At 34.8% G+C, this 13,673-nt stretch overlaps 1 pseudogene; it reads right to left on the bottom strand.

The window, feature by feature from the left end:
• Positions 1-2,320: 2,320 nt before the first annotated feature.
• Positions 2,321-13,413, bottom strand: LOC129875297 (uncharacterized; annotated as a pseudogene).
• Between the last annotated feature and the right edge of the window lie 260 nt (positions 13,414-13,673).

The following is a 13,673-nucleotide window of genomic DNA, read 5'->3' as shown; positions in this document are numbered from 1 at the left end:
AGCAGTAGCACAAGATACGTCATTCAAAATAGGCCCTATCGAAAGTTATGCCTAGTTATAGGGGCACCAAAGCACATACTATGGCATTTAAGGCTCAATAATAGCCTAAGGCCACCAATATCAATCCCACTAAGGATAAACACTCTAATTCATACCTCAAGCATGGAGCATAGACTAAGCTAAGGATTTCACGAGACTACGCTAGACTAAGGCTTAATCGGGAACCAAGAAAGCAGAATAGGAGGAGGAAACTTTATTGCTCAGAAATTACTAACCTAAATCACATGTAATTTATATTATAAATTATCTAATAAAGCTTAGTCAGAGAGAGAGACCGTAGCCTACCTTGAAGCTGATAACACATGCTCAAAATCTGCCAAATTGATGCCTTTTGATTCTGAATCACCTCCAATTTATGCCATGCTAACAAAATATTGATAACGACGTCATTATGGACGTGTCAACATAAAATTTGCAATTAGGAGACGTACACAAGATGGAGTCTTAAATAGAATTGTGGGACCCACACCGGTATCTCAAGATGGACTCTGTCAAAATGTTCTACCTCCCCAAACTTGTGTCCCAAAATGGAACATAATTCGAGGCTTGAAATAGTCCAAAAATAGCTCATGCAAATAAATTCACAAGAAAACTCTATTAAAGAGGGTTGGGCAAACCTTCGGGCAAGAAATTACCTCGATATAGTCCCAAATAATCCCCAAACACTGCGATGTATAGCCATAAACTTTCCAAACACGCTGGACTTTGCATCACCCAAAATGGAGTCTCCTAGCTCGAGATATCGCAATTGACCATGATTCATGAATAAGGAGTCAACTTTGACTAGCCTCTGCGAATGTGGGACCAAGTCCGCTAATGCGGTGGTCAGCTTTGACCAGCCTCTGCGAATACTGAGACTAGGTCCATGAAAATGGAGAGTCAACAAGCTTCTCCTCTACGAATGTGGAGATCAAATCCGTGAATGCGAAGGTAAAATTTAGGTACACCAGATGTTATTACATCAGTTGGTTCACCAAGCAAGAAAATTCTTCGACGGGGTGCTCAAATTCATTCGAAACCCCATGTATGAGAATGAGATATGTTACCTCAACAATTCTGACATTTTAAACTCAAGGCGATGCCAAAATTTCCATCAGAGGTCGTTTCGACCAAAAAAAGGGTCTCACATCCAAGCGTCATTTTAAGCCAAATTCCAAATGGGGCTTGGAATAAGCCCGGAAGCCTCGGGACCCATACGAATGGTTGTTCTAGACCAAACTCGATGCTTTGGAGTTAATCGCGCTATTGAAATTCTCATTCAAAAACTTTTACCAAGAATGTTGATTGAGGTCTAACTTAGGCCAAATCTTAAATGTTAAAATGCCTAATGAAACAAACTCGCACTGAAAAGGTTGGAACTCGAGCTGACCACGATGCTAGCCTAAAATGACCCTTTCAAAGCTAATGGAACCATCAGAAATTCATTATGGGGCCATCTTCTTAGAGTTTTGACCAAAGTTAATAGTTCAAACTCCAAAAGTTTCAAAACATAGAAACGGGCATAAAATCCAAACAAACGACCAGGTGACCAAACAGTCAATCCCAAAAGTCATAAATGACTTGGGGTCGCTACTAGAAAACTCTATACACTGAAAAGATCAAAAGACAAAAAAAATGACCTGGAGGGTCATTACAATATATGTCAAGGGGAAATAATTTTGAGGCAATCACAATTCTGTATATGATGTATTTGGTGATGTGGGTGAGTTATTTTTTAAATGGGTCAGATTTTTAGTAGACCCAATTTGCTGATGTGAACCTCTAACAAGAGGTCATGTGGTAAAACTGGTAATGGCTTAAATAAGTCTATTTTATAACAGTGATGGTATAAATGAGTTAAACTTTTAACGAATGATAAAGATGAACCATTTATAATAGTTCAGTGACATATTTAAGTCTTTTTTCCTTTATAATATTTAGGAGTGTGCAAAAATCGAACCGACCGATAATCGAATAAAAAAAGTGTTATTGATTTATTGCTATTAGGTTATTGGGTTAACAGTTATTTAATAATTTTATAAAAAAATATTTATTGGGTTATCGATTTGGTATTGATTTTTTGATATTGGGATATTGGATAAACCGATAACCTATTAATACTATAATAATTTACTATTTTAATTTTTACTCATGCATAAATATCGAAGTATCAAACAAAAGATATTAACATAATCACTATATCAGATTATCAATATCCTACACAATACACAATTCACAGTACTTCATAGTTCACACTGTATTTACCCTATAAGTTTTAATATTACTTTAGGTTCACAATATCAAAATCTAAAGAACTAAGAACGATGTCTGCTACGGTTTGCAATGACAATGGCAAGGGATGTGAATTGTGATTATTCACAACAAGAACGTCAGATTTGCTTGTTTCGCTGTAGGCCTGTATCGCGTCAAATTGTTGGAGAAGTCGTATATTTGTTTTGGAAGCATTTTCTTTTTGGTTAAATCGAAAACCGAACTGTTAAAGACCAAAAACCGATAACAAATATCTTATTGATTTGACTATCGATTTAGCGTATTTAAAAATCGAAAACTGATAAACCGAGATGATAATACTTAAAATCGAACCAAACAGGCCGATACACACCCCTAATAATATTAATATATGTCATTGCACGAAGAAAATGCTAAGAGATAGATATGTTATTTTAATTTTCATTTGATATTTATAGGGAGTCTCACTTATCTGGGTTGCTTTCGTTACTCGTTACTTGCCTTTTCATATTGCTTTGAACTTCTTATTCTTATCTGACTTCTTTTTGCTTTTTTACTTTTACTGAGCCGAGGGTCTTTCGAAAACAGCCATCCTACCTTGGTAGGAGTCAGGTCTGCGTACACTTTACCCTCCCTAGACCCCACGTTGTGGGATTTCACTGGGTCGTTGTTGTTGTTGTTGTATTTATAGGGAGTCTCATTGCAGGTATTTAGATTTTCATGATAATAGATTATATTAGTAGTAGTAACATCGACATAATACCTTTAAATTGTACTAATAGACATGATTTACACGTAATAAAAATATGATTATGATATTGTGTTACTGTGATTGTCTGTTAACCAAATAACCAACTCCAAATTCTTGTTGAGGTGAGTGGAGGTGTGTGTACTATTCCGTGGACATCTGATTCCTGCACAAAACTAGAATAATGTTTACCACTGCTGAATATCTCCCTTAACAGATTATAATGTAAAAGCCCTTTCTTTCTAAACGTCTTCTCACCACCATGGATCTGTACTTGAAACAAGAAAAATTTATTAGTCAACGTACAAATTGCATATAGTAGCTTTAATAAACTTAATTACGTACCCAGTAAATATGTTCCCACAGGTCATCCTTACAAGTTACTTTGTTGTTATTTGGGTTCCATTCATAACTAGTAACTTGTAACAGATCCATGAATTGCTTTGTCTCATCTCTAAATTTTTTGTATAGTGTCTGCACTTCCTTACACTAGTTTGTTTGCGTGTTTGATGATACAATTTTTGAACAATTACTTCCCAGTATATTTGGTTGACGTCTTAATGATGAATCACCAATTCTACATAGAGTGTTGTGATGAGGAACTCGGTCTCATTCTCCTTCCATGGCTCCTCCCTGCAGTGTATCTAATACAACAACAACAACAACAAACCCAGTATAATCCCACCATGTAGAGTCTGGAGAGGGTAGAGTGTATGCAGACCTAACCCCTACCTGGAAGGGTAGGGCAGCTATTTCCGAAAGACCCTCGGCTCAAGAGAGGAAAACAAGATAAAAGGTCAGATAGGGAAAAGCATATCGAAAACAAGATGAAAAAAAGTAATAGCAAAACTGAGAAAGTCATGGTTGAAATAGTAGGAAAGGAAAGAGGCATTAACTACTATAAATAAATCAGATACTCAAAATGCAACGGCCCCACACCTATAAACAACAATACAATACAGAAATCAAATGGCAATAAACAATGAGCAGAACTACAACTACAATGGTGTAAGGATAAGTCACCTAGACTTTTATCCTAATCTGAGTCCTCCACAAAAGAAATTATAGTGCGCTAATGCCCCTACTACTAGGTAAGAATAACAAGATTATGTACTAGTCTTCTACCCTAATGTGGGTCCTCCACACCCTCCTATCTAAGGTCATGTCCTCGATAAGTTGTAACTGCGCAATGTCCTATTTAATCACCTCTCTCCAATATTTCTTTGGCCTACCCCTACCTCTTCTGAAACCATCCATGGCCAACCTCTCACTCCTCCTCACTAGGGCATCTGTTTCTCTCCTCTTCACATGCCCAAACCATCTCAGTCGCATCTCCCGCATCTTGTCTTCCACTGAGACCACTCCGACCTTATTTTGAATAACCTCATTTCTAATCTTGTCACTCCTGGTATGCCCATGCATCCATCTCAACATTCTCATATGATATACTTTCATCTTTTAAACGTGAGAGACCTTAACTGGCCAACACTCCTCCCCATATAACATAGCCGGTCCTACCACCACTTTGTAGAACTTGCCCTTAAGTTGTGGTGGCATCTTCTTGTCACATAGCATACCGGAAGCGAGCCTCTATTTCATCCACCCTGCCCAATACGATATGTGACATCATCGTCAATCTCTCCATTGCCTTGCATGATAGACCTAAGGTACTTGAAACTATTTTTCTTTTGGATGGCCTGGTCACCAAGCCTAACTTCCGTGCCAACCTCCTGAGGTGTCTCATTGAACTTGCACTCTAGGTACTCTGTTTTGGTCCTACTCAGCTTAAACCCTTTAGACTCGAAGATATGTCTCCAACATCCAGTTTAGCGTTAACTCTGCTATGAGTCTCATCGATCAGGACTATGTCATCCGAAAAAGTATACACCATGGTACCTCACCTTGAATTTGTCGTGTCAATTCATCTATCACCAAGGCAAATAAAAATGGATTAAGGGCTGATCCTTGATGCAACTCCATCCTAACTAGAAAAATCTCTGAATCCCCTCCTACTGTCCTTACCCTGGTTTTGGCACCCTTATACATATCCTTGATCACCCTAATGTACGCCACAGGTACACCTTTAGCCTCCAAACATATCTGTAGTATCTCTTGTGGAACTTTATCATAAGCCTTTTTTTAGATTGATGAATACCATATGCAAATCCCTCTTCCTCTCCCTATACTGCTCCACTAGTCTCCTCATAAGATGGATGGCTTCTATCTACAGCGTATCTAATAACACAAGAAAATATATAAATGATGTTCATCAACACAAACGTAATATTTAGTTTTGACAAATTAATTTCGTGGATGTTATTTGTAAATTACTAGTTTTGGAAGGGAGTCTTCTTGGATTAGATGGTTTGGATGAACACACAGACGTCCTGAAATCCTCCTTAACTTTACAACTAACATTACAACAAACTGTGTCTTTGATGAAAAAACAAGTGGTGAGAGATGTCAGTGTGGCATTTTAATATTTTATTAAATTGCAATTTTAGTAATTGTCCATTGATGACATCTAATGTCATCTTTATTCTACTTTGCATTAGTTCATATATTAGTCAATCCATTATGTTTTTTAAACATAATTATCTCTATTAAGTGGTGCACTAACTGATAATTTATTTTAATATAACTATCACTAGTAAGTGGTGTATAAAATGATAATTTCTTTTAACCTAATTATCTCTAGTAAGTGGTGCACTAAATGATAATTGTACACTAAATGTTAATGATGGTATTTCATTATTTTTTCATCTTTTGAATGTTTTCCTCTCCTATAAATTGAGAGGTCTTCTTTGTATTAAAATGACAGAAAACATTGAGGGCATTAAGTTTGTCAAAAAAAAGAGTACTTATTAGTCGAAGGGAGGTGTTCTTTTTTGTGGAGCTTTAAACTCAACTCTTGTCCAGAGTTTATTGAGTTACATTTTGTGATAAGGCTATTGTATCCTGGAGAGGACAAGTCAAGAGGGATATTGCTGGACCATGAAAATATTTATTGCAGTGGGCTTGAATCTCTTTAAAGAGAGCAAGATATCCACGCCTCGGCCAAGAAGTGAATTTATTTTCTTCATTTTATTTTTCAATTATAATTTGTAATCTTGTAATTTTACCAACAATTTTTAAGGAGATTCAATATGGCTACAATTGAAAAGTCCACGGATATCAAGATGGGAGATCTCAACAAGCCATTTCGGTTCAATGGTAATCATTTCAAGAGATGGAAGGGTAAAGTACTTTTTTCTACTTAAGTCTTCTCAATGTTTCATATGTCTTAACTGAAAAGAATCCTAATAAAGTTGACATTCTCTCCATTGATAATGATGAACTTATTTCTCATCAAGAGAAAGTGGAAAAGTTTAATGATAATTCCTACAAGTGTCGGCATTATATTCTTAATTGTCTATCTGATAATTTTTATTATTATTATGATAGAACTTACTCTAGTGCAGAGAAAATTTGGAAAGCATTGCAGAGTAAGTATGATACTAAAGAAGCTGGAGCGAAAAAATATGTTGTTAGCCAATTTTTTCATTTCCAAATAGTGGATGACAAATCGGTGATAGACCAAGCTCAAAATTTTATAATGATTGTTGAAGAGCTTAGGTCCGAGGAAGTCAAAATTGGAGATAACCTTATTGTTTGTAGCATAATAGATAAACTTCCACCTTCATGAAAAGAGTTTCAAAAACTATGACTTTGATAATAAAAATTCGCATGGAAGAGGAGGCAAGGGGCCTTGCACTTTTATAAAAAAAAGAGAGAACCATCACAATAAAGGTAAATTTAGTTACTTCAAATAATGCTACTCCTGAATCTAACAAAAATACCTCTTTGAAGCCTAAGAAGAAAAAGTTCAAGAAAAATAAATATAGACCTCCCAAGAAAATAATGGTGAAAATAGCCAAGCACAAAATCAACATTTTTATGATAAGGGACCATGCTTTGTCTGTGGCAAGAGTGGGCATATTGCTCGATTTTGCAGATATCGAAAACGTGGTCCTACACCTCAGGAAAATGTCACTGAAGAGCCTTTTGTGGCAATGATTACAGACATAAACATGGTTGAGAATGTTGATAGATGGTGGGCTGATTCTGGTGCAAACCGTCATGTCTATTATGACAAAAATTGGTTTAAAAAATATACTCCTTTTGGAGAGATCAAAACCATCATGCTTGGTGATTCTCATACTACTCAAGTGCTTAGAACGGGAGATGTCCAATTGTGTTTTACCTCTGGAAGGGAGTTAACTTTGAAAGATGTACTTTATACTCCTTCCATGAGAAAAAAACTTGATGTCTAATTTTTTTCTTAATAAAACAGGCTTTAAACAGATTATTGAATCTGATCAATATGTAATTGTGAAAAAGGGTATTTTTGTGGGAAAGGGGTATGCTTGTGATGGGATGTTTAAACTAAATGTTGAAATGAATAAAGTTTCTACTTCTATTTACATGCTTTCTTCTACTAATTTTTGACATGCTCGTTTATGTCATATTAATGATCGTTATGTTGGAATCATGAGTAGTTTAGGATTAATCCCAGTGATTAAAAAAAAAGTGTGAAGCTTGTAGTAAAGCCAAAATTACTAAAAGACCTCATTTTCAAGTTGAAATGAAAACTGATTTATTAGAATGTTCACACTTATATTTGTGAATTTGGAGGAATTTTAACCCGTGGAGGAAATATATATTTTATCACTTTCATTGATGATTTTTCTAAGTTTATATATGTTTACTTGATGAAAAATAAAAGTGATGCTTTTGAAAATTTTAAATTTCTTCTCCATGAGGTTGAAAATCAGTTTTGAAAGAAAATAAAAAGAATTAGAAGTGATAGAGGTCGTGAATATGAGTCAAATGAGTTTAATTCTTTTGTTAGATCATTGGAAATAATTCATGAAACTCCTCCTCCTTATTCTACTTCATCTAATGGTGTAGCAGAAAAGAAAAATATAACTTTGGTTGAATTGACTAATGTCATGCTTATTAAGTCAAACACACCTTTAAATTTTTTGGGTGAAGATATTTTGACTTCATGTTATGTGTTAAATGGAGTGCCTCATAAAAAGACTAAACTGACACTTTTTGAGTTGTGGAAAGGTCACAAGCCAAGTTTGGGATATCTAAGAGTTTGGAGTTGTCTAGCCTTTGTGAGGCTAATGGATCCCAAGGTTAAATAATTGGGTAAGAAAGTTACTACTTATGTTTTTCTTGATTATGCTTCAAATAGTACAACCTATAGATTTTTTAATCTTGAATATAATATTATAATAGAATCAGGTGATGCAATTTTTCATGAAAATAAATTTTCTTTGGATTCTAAGAATAATGGGAGTCAAAGGATTGAACGTTCTTCTTCTTCCACATTAAAAAATAAAGAAATTGATCATTTTGAGTTAAAAAGAAGTAAAAGAGCTAGAGTAGAAAAAGATTTTGGTCCTGATTTTTATATTTTTAATGTTGGAGATGACTCTTTCACTTTACAAAAAGCTCTATCTTCACATGATTCTATTTTTTGGAAAAAGGCTATAAATGTTGAAATGGAATCACCAATTTCGAATAAAACTTGGAAGTTAGTTGATTTATCACCAGGTTGTAAAATAATTGGTTGCAAAGGGGTCTTACGAAAAAAAAATCAGATGGATCTATCGATAAATACAAGGCTAGACTAGTTGCTAAAAGATTTAAGCAACTAGAAGACCTAGAGTTTTTTGATACTTTTTCTCCGGTTACTAGAATTACATCAATTAGACTTTTAATTGCTATGACTACAATTTTTGATTTGAATATTCATCAAATGGATGTAAAAACTACTTTTTAAAATGGAGACCTTAATGAAGAAATTTATATAGAACAACCTGAGGGTTTTGTTGAAGCAGGACAAGAAAGCAAAGTATGTAAACTTACAAAATCCCTATATGGCTTGAAACAGGCACAAAAGCAATGGCATGACAAGTTTGATCCCTGCATGACTGAAAATAATTTTAAAACAAATGAGTGTGATAAGTGCATATATCATAAGTCTTGGAATAATACAGTGATAAGTGCATATATCATAAGTCTTGGAATAATACACATGTGATTATTTGCCTATATGTTGTTGGGGGGAGAAAGCACCACAAGTAAAGTTTGATATGATGATAAATAATGAAAATAAATTGGACATGAAAATTTTACGTGGAAACCCTCAAACAAATAGAGGGGAAAAACCACGGGGTAAAAGGATTTTTACTATTATGATATGGACTACACCGCTCTCAATTACAAGGAGAAAACAATAATTAACACTTCTCTCTTGTAAAAGGAACAACTCACTAAAGAGGACACTCAAGACTCAAGACTACAATATTTATCTTGGTGTATAACTCTCTTTGTGTTTTTACTCTCTCTCTCTGAATTGTGGATGCTGTCATGTTAGAAGTAATGAGCTTATATTTATAGAGTCATAAACCTTTTTCTATAAGAAAAATGACTAGCCAAATATATAAAAACTTTGTGTTTTCCTTTTAGGAAAAAGAAAACCCAATTATACTAGGACCTTTCTTTTCCTTTCTTTTTCCTTTTTCTGCCTACTTTTTTGTCTACTTTTTCCTTCTTTGAATTGGACTTTACTTGGCAGCCTTTGTTGACTTTTCTTTCATATGTTGATGATTTATTGATCTTTGGCTCTAATATAAGTGTTATTGATGATACTAAGAATATTCATAGAAGCCATTTTGATATGAAAGATCTTGGTGAGGCAAATTTTATTCTTGGAATAAAAATTATTAGAACACGTGATGGAATTTTCCTTGACCAATCACATTATGTTGAGAAATTTTGAAAAAATAATTTTTCTTGATTGCAAGCATGTTTTAACTCCTTTTGATTCAAGTGTACACTTGTTTCCTGTTCAAAGTGAAAATGATGTGATAAATCAAAAGGAGTATGCTAGCTTAATTGAAAGTTTGAGATATGTGACTGATTGCACTAGGCCTAATATTGCATATGCAGTAGGAGTACTTAGCAGGTTTACAAGCAAGACAGGTAATGAACATTGACATGTTATAACAAGAGTTATGAGATATTTAATTGGAACAAAAACTTGTGTTTTGTTCTATAAAACATATCATGTTGTGCTTGAAGGATTTTTTGATGCAGATTGGAACGCTCTAGCATATGATTCCTGTTCGACCACTAGTTACATGTTTACATTGGATGGTGGTGGTGTTTGTTGGAAATCAAGAAATCAAACTATAATTGCTCACTCTACCATGGAGGCTGAACTAATTGCTTAAGCTTCAGCTAGTGAGGAAGCGAATTGGTTAAGAGATTTATTATTTCAAATACCTTATTTTGAAAAATCAATTCCTCCAATTTAATTCATTGTGATAGCACTGCAGCAATTGGTAGAGTTCAAAATTGTTATTACAACGGTAAATCTATACCTATAAGGAGGAAATAAAGTAATGTAAGATCGTATTTCACAAGTAGTACCATTAATGTTGATTATGTCAAATCTTGTGAAAATCTTGCAGATCCTCTTATTAAGGCCTTAACAAGAAAAAATGTCTGGAGCACATTGAGGGGGATGGGATTGAAGCCTATAAATTGATGAGTCATATATGAGGAAATCCAACCTGGGACTAGAGATCCTCTAACCAGGTTCAATGGAAAAAACAAATTATATGATGATTTGCTGTGAAAAAATGCACTATTTTTTATTTCCTCCCTGTCATGTGAGTGCATTGTTTCCTACAGTAAATTGTGGAGGTTGAGTTAAAAAAAACTCTTAATGAAAATTTATAGCCCGTATGGGTGGAGTGTTAAACTTACAGAAGCATTCTCTACAGATTTCACCTATGTGAGTGTGGAAGTAGGTCGCTTCCTATGAGAATTGAGCTTATTCTCAAAAGCACTCATAAAACTGGGATAGCACAAGGCCTTAATGTGCTGGATTAGAAAGCTCGTGACAACACCTTGATTACTATGTGTGAGCAGTAATATTTTATGTCCTTTAAGCAGTCATAGTTCAAGCCAGAGACGACTACGACTCTGGAGTAAATGTTATTATTTCACTAAGTGGAGGTTCAATGCAGAGCACACCTTTATTATGTATATTAGTCTTCCTTCAGCTGATAGACTCTCTTATATAATATTAAAATGAGTGGGAGATTGTTAGTGTGACATTTTAACATTTTTTTAAATTACAATTTTAGCAATTGTCCATTGATGACATCTAATGTCATCCTTATTCTATTTTGCATTAGTTCATATATTAGTCAATCCATTGTATTTTTTAAACATAATTATCTCTATTAAGTGGTGCACTAAATGATAATTTATTTTAACATAACTATAACTAGTATGTGATGCACAAAATGATAATTTATTTTAACCTAATTATCACTAGTAAGTGGTGCACTAAATGATAATTGTGCACTAAATGTTAATGATGTCATTCCACTATTTTTTTCATCGTTTGAATGCTTTACTTTCCTATAAATAGAGGGGTTTTCTTTGTTTTGAAATGACAGAAAACATTGAGTTCATTAAATTTGTCAAAAAAATGAGTTCTTATTAGTTGAAGGAAGATGTTTTTTTTGTGAGATGTTCTTTTTTGTGGAGCTTTAAACTCAACTCTTGTCCAGAGTTTGTTGAGTTACATTTTGTGTTAAGGCTGTTATATCCTGAAGGCAACAAGTCAAGAGGACTACTGCTGGACCGGTGAAAAAATTTATTGCAGTGGGTTTGAATCTCCTTAAAGAGAGCGAGATATTTGCGTCTCAGCCAAAAAGTGAATTTATTTTCTTCATTTTATTTTTCAATTGTAATTTGTAATCTTGTAATTTCACCAACAAAAGAGATGAAGCAATACATCCTAATATCAACAAATCCAACCTATGGGAATATTTAGAGATGAGACAAAGCAATTCATTAAAAGTTATGGAAGTACAAATTAAAGGGTTCATACATAGATTTGTCATTAGCGAAAAAAGTGATGAATTGGGAATAAAAAAGAACATACAGATGTTAATAATAAAGGAAAGAAGATTTAGCTACCAATGACATACACAAGTCTGCAAAAACATTTCAAATACAACTTTGGCTGAATAGAGGAATCAGAGCATATAGAACAACAGCCTTTCCCTAATGAGACGATAAGCGCGCAACAAAGCAAATAAGATACTGAAAAAGCAAGTACGATTAGGAAGAGGACAACTTTGTACTCAAACCTTGTCGACATCAGAATGATTGTCTTCATCAGAGGGTCGGGTGTCTTTTTCAGTTTGGTTGGTTCCTTCAAAAAGGATCAATTATAGCGCGCAGCACCAATATAATTATTTGCATGTATATATCATGACTTAACATATGCCCTTACATCGTCATCGGAGCTGAACTTGCCACTCCATTCTTCCGTTTTAGAGGTAGCATCATCATCCTTGTTAACAACATCCTCCTCCTCTGCAGAGCTGCTATCATCCACAGTACTAGAACCTTCGCCAGACGATTATTCCATTTTAGAGACAGCAGCATCCTCCACAGAACCGCCATCATCCTCAGAACTAGATCCATCACCTGACGATTCTTCCTTTTTAGAGTTAGCATCATCATCCGCAGATCTTCTATCATCCTCAGAACCAGATCCTTCATCAGACAGATTCTTCCATTTTAGAGACAGCATCATCCTCCACAGAGGTGCTATCATCCTCAGAACTAGATCCATCACCGGACGATTCTTCCTTTTTAGAGGCAGCAGCAATAACATCCTCCTCCTTCTCCGCATAGCTTCTATCATCCTCAGAACTAGATCCATCATCAGATGATTCTTCCATTTTTGAGACAGCATCATCCTCCGCAGAGGTGCTATCATCCTCAGAACTAGATCCATCACCAGACGACTCTTCCTTTTTAGAGACAGCAGCATCCTCCGCAGAGCTGCTATCATCTTCAGAACTAGATCGTTCACCTGACTATAATTCGTCCTTTTTAGAGGTATCCTCCGTATCATTGTCAGAACTACTTGAGTCATCTTTTCCAGAAGCTGCAGCAGAGGCATTAAGAGGAAATTTCTTGGGTAGAGGTACATCTTTGTCAGAAGTAGAATCATGATCATCCTTACTTGAAGTTGCAATAACCTTAGCCTATTATCCACCAACCAATAGCAGCAGAGTTAGTTAGGCAAAGTGTTATAAAAAAGAATACTTTGGAAAGAGTATTACTTCATCCTCGTCACAAGTGCTGGCTAATTTGGAAAGATGAGAATTCATGTTATGTAGATGCAGTGAATTAAGATACACGTACCCTCTTGTTTTTTTGATGTTTCTTTCTACTGATAAATAACTTGTCAATTTCATTCTCAGCTTCCCTCTTACCTGTAAACACACACACAGACCAATTCAAATATTTTCTCACATAAACAGGACCAAATTGAAGAAAAAGAGGCAAACCTTTCTTCATGGATTTCACCTTGAAACACACAAATATGTTTATTCGGCGAAGAAGAACAAGTTATATATATGGCAACTGAAACATCATTAGAATACAAGACGTTTCATTAGTATAGCAACTCAAACATCATAACGGATTTTCAACTTCATCTATCCTCTAATCTTCCCACCATTAATACAACATTATTACACAA

The sequence above is a fragment of the Solanum dulcamara genome, chromosome 11 (genome assembly GCF_947179165.1).
Source record: "Solanum dulcamara chromosome 11, daSolDulc1.2, whole genome shotgun sequence".
Taxonomy (NCBI): Eukaryota; Viridiplantae; Streptophyta; class Magnoliopsida; order Solanales; family Solanaceae; genus Solanum; species Solanum dulcamara.
This window is presented reverse-complemented; position numbering and strand designations above follow the sequence as displayed.